The following is a 9,781-nucleotide window of genomic DNA, read 5'->3' on the forward strand; positions in this document are numbered from 1 at the left end:
CTGCGACAATGGAACGTAGCATAGATTGGGAAATGATAGGCACTAATTTCCGTAGCTGTCTGATGATATTAGTACAGCTGCCCACCACTGAAGAGATTTGGCTGACCATAGAGAGGTCACAATCCAGTTTGATCCCCAGGCTCTTCACGTTCAAACTGGGTTTTGGGGCTGGACCTAACTCTGCAGGCCAGTAGAGGTCACACCATGGTGAGGTGGTAGATGAAATAACCAAGACCTCAGTCTTGTCTGGATTGATTTTTAGGAGGTTTCCTGTCATCCACTGGACCGTGTGTCTCAAAATATTCTGAGTGTGGAGTTGGGCGGTGTTTGTATTGTCAACACTCAGCAGCAGCTGCGTGTCGTCTGCGTAGTTATATACTGTGCAGCCCATACTCGCCAGGGAGGCAATCAGAGGCTGCAGATATAGGTTAAACAGCAGTGGGGATAGGGCCGAGCCCTGAGGTACCCCAAATTCTATTTCTCCCACTGCGGAGATTTCTTCTCCGAGTTGTATTCTTTGTGTCCTTCCTGACAGAAAGGACTGCAACCACTCGAAAGCCCGGCCTTTGATGCCAAAGTCACTCAGCCTTTCCAGTAGCAGCGCATGACTGACGGTATCGAACGCCGCTGAAAGGTCTAATAAAATCAGGGCGCTCGGTTTTTTACCGTCAGCCAAGCCTCTCAATTCATCCAGCACCGAGAGCATCACCAACTCGGTGCTGTGGTGTGCTCGGAACCCTGCTTGTCGTTCGTGAAGCAGGGAGTGGGACTCCAAGTACATGGACAAAGATTTTAATACATGTTGCTCCAGTACTTTAGAGAGGAATGGTAGCTGAGAGATCGGCCTATAGTTTTTTAGTATTGCGGGGTCTGCGCCAGGTTTTTTCAACAGCGGTCTTACCCGCGCTTCCTTAAGTGCTGCTGGTAGTTGTCCTAATTCCAGGGATCTATTTAGGAGATGGATGACTTGCTCCTCCAATAGTGGACGGGCTGCCTGAAAAACTTTAGGTGGACAAGGGTCCGCTGGAGATCCAGATTTGATTCTGGCCATCAACTGCTGCAGGCTCAAGATGTCAATCTCTGGAAACAGTGTGATAGCACAGTCAGTTTGATTTTGAGGGATTATAGGTGTAGCCATTCCATTAAGCGGCCCATTTTTTATGTCCTGGATGATGGTTCTTACTTTCTCCAAGAAATAATCCTGAAAGCAATTGCAGTTTATGGGAGACTGAACGCTGTCTGGTTTTTTGGGGCAGTCAGGTGAAGAACAAGAGAGAGAGGAGACGAGGCAAGGGAATCAGGTGAGAGAGATGAAAACTGTGACAGTGACACTAGTGATAATCTTTTAGATGTATTGATGGAGCGTCCGCCTCCATATAATGAGACGCAAACAAGTGTAGATGGAAGCGTAAATGCTAATGGAAATTCTGGAATTGCTACAGCACCAGTGAGTGTGAGCCCTAATCAGCAGGGGCCACCCCTGTGAATGTGAATCAAAATTCGATGGGAGAGAGCTTAGGGATTTGTGCCCCAGATACTTCTGTAGCTTCAAATGTTCAAGACACTCTTACTGTTCTGGTAACCATTGGCGCTGAAGTCTTATATATAATTCCATCTCCACGGGGAGTGCTACACAAAATCTGGCTATTCCAACTGAGTCAAGAGCCCCAGAGAAGGCTCAAAGGTGAGCTTTATTACCTTGTACCAATTAAGGTGAGTTCCCATTGAGGTGAGATTGCAGACCCGATGGCAAATCAGGCCGAATTTGGACCTTTGAGGTCACTTCAGGGGTTGCCAGATTTGGATTCACTCACCTGGGAGCCACCCCTGAAAGTGTATAGTAGTACCCCCAGAGTAGGACCATTACCAAAGACTTCTGAGGTGCCTCATAGACTCGATGACCAGGACTTAGACGATTGGCTGAAGGTTCTCAATGGCACCACGAATGAAAGCGGAAGTACAGGAATAAGTCAAGGAAAGATCAAGACATCATTGAAAGTGCATTTGGAGGCTGTAGCTGGATTAAAACTTGAATTAGACAAGATGTTAAGTGTAAGTCTTGAATTGGCTCGAATAGACATTTATCAACACATTTTGCTTCTCTTTGTGAGCAAGGATGTTGCTAGGAGAGCAAGACAAGTTCATGATAAATTATCTGAAATAGCTCAGAAATAAGTAGATTTGGAGCGGACAACAGCTTTACAGAAGAGCCACTGGTGCTACTTTTGCAATCAGGGGTGAAAATGCAAATTCGGGAGTTAATTCACAGCTTTCGGATTTGGAGTGCTCTGGATAAGTGGGAAGTCAAATGGTCAAAAAGGAAAAGTCCCAAAAGATCAATGGGGGACCACCTCCTTCAGGAGAGGGAGGGGCGGTAACAACAAGTTTTCTTTTATGAGAGGTACCCGGTGGAGGTTATGTTCATATACCTTGGAGTGATCTTGTGTCATTCACTAAAGATTTCTGAGGTTAAGAGAGAAACGTGTGGAATGATACAAAGAAGTTGAGCTGTTTGTGAACATTTCAAAGGTTTTGTGGACTGATTTTAATACTCTGGTTGATATTGCGGTTCCAAGTGATTTGTGGCCTGCATTTAAAATAGCCACAGAGTGGCCGGGGAGTTAAACAGTGAGAGGCCCTTTGACTAATGGTACATCACCCATAGTAATGAGAAAGTACAACCAGGTGATGACGTGATTAAAGTCTAAACTGTCGCCCCAAGATATTGACTGGGTCAAGTTTGACCGTATGACCCAGGAATCGAAAGAGACGATTCACGCAAATTATGAGAGATTGTTATATGCATTTGTACAGTACAGTGGAATGGAAACGTTGGGGCCTAAGGAAATGGGACATTTTGTGTCTATGTTTCAGACAGGATTGAGGCCTGAGTTTAGCATGATGATTCAACAGCATTTGATATGTTGGCAGACTAAGTCCGTTGATGACATCTTGAGGGATACTAAATATTGCAATAATGAAAGTGATATGAGGAGGAAGAAATTGAAGGAGAAACTCATGGTAGCACCAATGAATGCTGCTCAAAAGGTCCGCAATTTGTTGGAAATGCATCCCAAATGCAGGGAGTGTACCCGCAGGGAGATCCTATCATGCAAGGTGGAGATGGGTTTCAGTCACACGATAAGGGTCAGGATATCACTATTGAAGTACCAGAATTGATGTAGCCAAGTTGAAAACATCTAATCTGTGCCACTACTGTAATAGGTTGGAGCATTGGAAACTGTAATGTAATCAAAATCCTTAAAATCAATGTCAGAATCCAGGGTTTACACAGTCTCAGAACAATAATTATATGCAGTCGCAAGATGTACCCAGAGTGAGGCCTCAAAATAATAATGCACCACAAGCCACAGTGATGCAAGTTCCACCATCCCCAATGCCACAGCAAGCTGCCAATGGTCCCAGATTCGTTTTGAATCAGGCGCCTAATATGAACCAGAATTCTTTCCAGAGTAATATTCCATGCCATCAATATCCTATGTTTGAACCCATTGAGAATATTAGCTCTGATCAGTCCTCCTGACGGTGCCCGAGAGGGGAGGAAGATTGAGTGCTGGCGCAGTCTTGGAAGTAGACCAGAGTGGCCCATTTGTAGATGGTGAGGTAAATGGCCACACTGTATCGTTTTTGGTTGATACAGTACTACCAGCTCTACTGTAAGAACAGTGGAGTTCCAGAACTACCATTTTTGGAAAGATGTACTCAAGTTGTTAAGATGTTAATCAACAAATAAGGAATCCTATTACTAAGGATGTGCCTGTAAGAATAGGAAATGTTGAGGATAATCATCCGGTTGGGGTTTGCGTTTCAAACCCTGTGAATTTGTAGGGACGTGGCTTGTTGTGCAAGCTGAATTGCACTATTTACTGCACAACAAGAGGCATGGAGTTTCAGATCCACTATGAAGATGTTGCTTTTAAATGGTTAATCAAAATCCAGTTGTTGCACTGTACCTTATGATGACAAATGAAGAATTACCCTTGGATCTTAGAGACACTGAGGTTTTGGGATTTTTCAGAGAAGAAGATTGGACTCATTAAGGGAGTTGTGCCTGCCTGACACATATAAAGCCAAGTGCAGAATATCCCAGAACACCACAGTATAACTTGACCCTGAAACGATTGCCAGAATAACTTCAGTAATCGAGACAATGATTCAGCAAAGCATTTTGAAAGAGATTATGGGGAGTCCATGTAACTCACCTGTTAAATTCCTGCAGAATCCTAGTGGTAACTGCCCATAGTGCAGGACCTTTGCAAAATAAACAATATTGGGCCAGATGTAGGTGGCCAAATACCGGTCGGTAAAGCCGAAAATCGGTAAATTTCGGCTTTATCGACCAGTATTGGAAAGGGGCGACCATTCGGTCCCCCCGAACGTATGGTGGAGTACCACGATCCCCCCGGGAAGCCATCTTGGGCGGGAGGCGAGTCTCGGCTGGTATGCCCGAAGCGGCGTAGCCGGGGCGCGCCTTTTTCCCGCCCTAGAGTGGGCTGGCCTAGACACCGACGCGGCCGGCCACGCCCTCGGAGGCAGGCGGGGGCGGGTTTACGCCCACCCTGAAGACGGATAAAAGGAGCGGAAGCCAAGAAAGCATCCTCTTGTTCCTGTGCTCTGAAGGTGCACCTCCCCGCTGCACGTGAGCTCGAGACGGAACGAAGAGCCAATTTTGAGCGTTGTAATCTTTCTTTTGTCTTACAGATATCCCGTCTGAGAATGCCCAAGAAAGTCGGAAAGCGGGTCGGTACCGAGCAGATGCTCCGCATGCTCATGAAGGAGATAGCCGATCTGAAGAAAAAGGTGGAGGCTAAGGACGGGGAGGGAGGACCGAAACGGCCTTTGCAGGGAACAGTCCCCGGTGGAAAAAGCAAGAGGCCCAGAAGGGGAGCACTTGGGGGAGACACCCCGGTTCCCGAAACGCCACGTGAGGAGCCAATCCCGGTGCCGAAAGAGGGGAATCCAATCCCTGTGGTGGTCACCCCCGTGAACAGGGAGGATATGCCCCCCGAGTTAGCGGCACAATTGGCAGCGTGGTTGGGAAACGATAGCGAGGGCGCCACGGCTGACGACGCCCGGGCAGTAATGAGGCAACTGCGGGAATCTAGGGAGGCTGCGAAGGCAACATCTTCTGTTCCCCCACAGGTTCCGGCGGCTGGAAGTACAGCAGGTCCAAGTTCGGCGACAAGCGCGGGGTCTACTTCAGGTAAGCGGCCATTGCCGATTGCGGGGGAGGGGTCTGTACCTTCTCGAAGGGAGAAGATTGCCCAGCACGTCCCACAAGAAATTAAGGAATTGATTTGGGCGGATAAGTATGTAAACATGTTTTCATTGTTTACCGACCATTACGAGATAGAGCATGTGAAGAGTCAAAAGGAGCTCATGCATCCGAGTGTTTGGCGCGCGAAAATGGCCGCCTTTAAGGTCGACGAGACCATTGGTACTTGGGGCAGAGCGTGGGGCATTTTTACCTCCATCATGGGCGAGCGCAGGCCCGAGTTGCTGACCGAGTTACCCATTTATCAGTCGCGTATTATGGAGTATTCTGTGGCATATGGGGGCAATCAGTGGTTCTGCTATGACAATCTGTTTAGAAAAGCTAAAGAACACAACCCATTGTTGACTTGGGATTGTTACGACTCCGTGTCATGGCAAAAAATGGAGAGTACAGGAATGTTGAAGGTACCATTGGTAGGGAGTAACGGGGGGGAATCTTCCCGCCAAAACTCTGGGACACCCTTTCGGACGGGTGCAGGTAACGAGTACCACTCGAAGCCGAGTGGCAACACAGGTAAAAGAGGGATCTGTTGGAATTTTAACAGAGGGAAATGTACGAGGCCCCAGGGGTCATGCAAATTCAGACATGAGTGTGGAGGGTGTGGGCAGCCATCCCATCCTGAGTCCATGTGCAGAGCCAAAACGGGTGATAACGGTGGTAAGGGAGGCGCCAAACAGGTCTAATACAGTCCGAGGGGCGCCTTTACCTACCCCGATTGATACCATGGCAATGATTCCTTGGCTCAGCGAATACCAGGATCATGCTTCCGCTGGGGTGTTACGAAACGGGTTTTCATATGGTTTCCGCATCCCAGTGGGGGATTTTCAGGGTGTACCAAACTGTAAGAACCAACTGTCGGTCTTGCAGCACACGGCGGTGGTGCAGGTAAAGATTGGGAAAGAGGTGACTCGAGGTCGTGTCGCCGGTCCATTCGATTTGCCACCGGTTGCTAACTTTGTTTGTTCTCCTCTAGGGGTGGTCCCCAAGAAGGACCCGGGTGAGTTTCGGCTGATACATAATTTGTCAGCCCCACGTGGTCTCTCCGTGAATGACGCGATAGACCCGGAAGTGTGTTCGGTGCGGTACGCATCTTTCGATGAGGCCGTTGCCATGTTGAATCGCCTGGGGCCCGGGACGCTGATGGCAAAATCGGACATCGAGTCAGCGTTCCGGTTGCTCCCGGTACACCCAGACGATCAGCGTCTCCTTGGTTTTCAGTTTCAGGGTCGCTATTACATGGATAGATGTATGCCAATGGGATGCTCGATTTCATGTGCCTATTTCGAGAAGTTCAGTTGTTTTCTGCAGTGGGTATTCACAAGGAAGACAGGTTTTCAACATGTTATGCACTATCTCGATGACTTTCTGTTTTTGGGGGCAGCCGGGGATCCTGAGTGTGGACAGGCTTTACATGAATTTTGTGTCCTAATGAATCAATTCGGTGTGCCATTGGCGCCAGGTAAGACTGTGGGTCCCTCGACCTTGATCGAGTTTCTGGGGATCGAGCTCGACTCGGTGGAAGGTTGTTTTCGATTACCCAAGGAAAAAGTGTTAAAATTCAGGTTATCCCTTGAGACATGTATTCGTGCAACGAAAGTAAACCTGCATCAATTGCAACAGGTGGTGGGTCAGTTGAATTTTGCCCTAAGAGTGATACCGATGGCGCGCCCCTTTTCCCGCTCGATTGCACAATCCATGGTCGGCTTGAAGGAAGGACATCACCGCACGAGACTCTCGGCAGAGGTTCGCCAGGACATGCGCATTTGGTTGGCATTTCTGGCGGATTTCAATGGTCGAATTGTCTGGAACAAACCAGCGGTGTCTTCCGAGGAGTTGGGGCTTTGGACAGATTCGGCGGGGAGTATGGGTTTTGGCGCCATATTGGGTACACAATGGTCGGCTCAAAAATGGCCGTCATGGTGGCATGAGTGCGGGTTGACGAGTAACATTGCTTTTCTCGAACTGTTCCCTATTCTGGTGGCTTTGAAAACATGGCCTGAAGGGTTTAGGGATCACTCTGTGGTGTTCTGGTCTGATAACATGACCGTGGTTGAGTGTGTCAATAGTCAGGCAGCACGATGCAAATTGATTCTGAGACTGCTCAAGGAAATTGTGTTGTTATGCATGCAACTGAATGTACTGTTTAGGGCGCGACACGTGCCGGGGGTGATGAACCAAGCGGCTGATGCGCTTTCTCGTTTCCGTATGCAGGCCTTCTGGGGTTTTCTGCCCACAGCGGACCCGGTGGTGGCACCCTTTCCCGAAGCTCTCTGGTCTCTCGGTGCCCCGAACTACAAAACCTCGTGGGAGAGAGTTTAGCACCCAGGACGAGGAAGGCATATGAAGGGGCGTTCCGTTCCTATTGGGCCTTTTTGGGGGGGAGCTTTGGGGTCAGGAAGAGTTTGTAGTGAAATTCCTGCTCTCTTTACATCAGGCAGGCAAATCAGTAGCTACGGCCCAGAGGCATCGGGCCGCCATTTCCTTTATGGCAAAGGCTCATGGGATCCAGGACCCGACAGCGTCTTTCGTTGTGCAGAAAGCGCTACGTGGGTGGCAACGCCTTGAGGGTCGCAGAGTAGACGATAGGCACCCGATAGGTCTGGATAGGTTGACCCTGTTATTGTCCGTACTACCGGCAACGTGTTCATCCCAGTACGAAGCAGTGTTGTTCCGAGCCGCATTTGCACTAGCATTCCATGGGGCTATGCGGGTAAGCGAATTAGTGGCAAAGAACAAGCAAGATACGATGGGGGGACTGTGCCGGGAACACATTCAGGTCAGGGAGGAGACGATGACGGTCTCGTTTGTTAGGTCCAAATCCGATCAGGGTGCAATCGGGGACTGCGTAATCATTCAGAGGATCCCCGGGTCTTCCATGTGCCCTGTTGTGTGCGTAGAGAAATATTTAGCGCAGAGGGTGGCAGCATGGGGGGGGACCTTGTTGAGACACGCTGACGCCACCCCACTGACGAGGTTTCAGTTCCGGAGGGTGCTTGCGATGTCTATTTCGGCCGCAGGCTTGAACCCCGGCGAGTTCGGGACCCATTCCTTTCGGATAGGGGCTGCTACTGAGGCTACAGCCAGGGGTCTGAGTGTGGAGCAAGTGAAACGTGTGGGGCGTTGGTCCTCTAACTGTTATAAAAGGTATGTGCGGTTGCACATGTTGTGAAGCTGTAATGATATACTCACGCTTCTTGTCTCTGTTTGATTTTCAGTTACGCAAGCTTACGAAGCGGGGCGGACTGTACAGTCGACCCGACTCCTGGGGACCAGCGGTCAGAAATCACCGTCTGCGAATAAGGAGGTGTGGGTCGTGGGCCACTCATATGTGAGGCGTGCCGCGGACGTATTCAAAGCAGGTGATATGAGTCACGTGGCTGGGGAATACGGGTACAGGGTGTCCTTCTACGGAAAGGGCGGGCTCTGTATTGACCAGTTTCAATTCTTTTTTGAGGGTTTGTTAGAGCGGACGAGGTCACCGCCGTCTATAATCATAGTCCATCTTGGGGGTAACGATCTGGTGGCCACTGGTAGACGACTTCTTCTTGAGGCAATGCTTTCCACAGTAAGTTGGTTGGCAAGAAGAGTTCCAGGGTGCACAATTGCATGGTCCCATATGATCCCACGGAAAGTGTGGCGGGGGGCTATTTCGGTTACTGCACTGAATCATTCAGTAAGGAAGATAAATAACAAAGTGAGTAGATTGTTTCGTTCAAATACACTGCATTCTGTTTCGCATGGTTGTATCAAAGGGGACAGTATGTATTTGGGGGACGGTGTTCATTTGTCCCGGGTGGGGAACGAGTTACTCATAGGAGACTTCATAGCCTGGTTAAGGGGTTTACAGCATGACCTTTAGGTAGGAGTGTTTTGTGGGGGGTCCGGATAGCAGGTCAACTATCCGGCCTGTGGCGGTAAGGTCATGATCGGTGAGCAGTAATTCGAAGATCCCATTACGGATGGGAGCGCTCGGGGGAGGTGGCCAATTGGCCCCTCAACGGGGAGGCGGTCCTGTCTAAGGAGAGGCCGCCGGAAGGAAAGGAAAGGTGGTCAAGGCCCCTTCCTGGATAGGAGGGGCTACGGCCCCTCCTGGGGAATTTCCCGGGGCCAGGACATCTGCGACGGCAGATGGGTAAGTTGTGTGGGGTGCGGGAGGGGGTTTACGCTACCTTTTAGACACCTCACACGAGTCCTCGAACGACCGTTAAATGGCGTCGAGTTTATTGGGGCCCCCGTCAAGTACAAAGGGAAATTGGTAGATGCACTTGAGGTACGCCTCTGTGCGGTCGCTCCTCTCACAAGTGAGGGGGGTATTTCTGGTTTAGGGATCTGACACCGGTTACGACCTTGCCGTTGGCCCTTAACGTTAGGATGTACAATTTCAAGTCAAATGTTTTGTAGGATGTTAGTTCGGCTAGGAGAACCTTTGTATTAGAGATCTGTTAAGGTTAGCCAAACATCGTAATGTGGAAATGAAATTGTACA

This window comes from Lissotriton vulgaris, chromosome 2_1 (assembly GCF_964263255.1).
Source record: "Lissotriton vulgaris chromosome 2_1, aLisVul1.2, whole genome shotgun sequence".
Lineage (NCBI taxonomy): Eukaryota > Metazoa > Chordata > Amphibia > Caudata > Salamandridae > Lissotriton > Lissotriton vulgaris.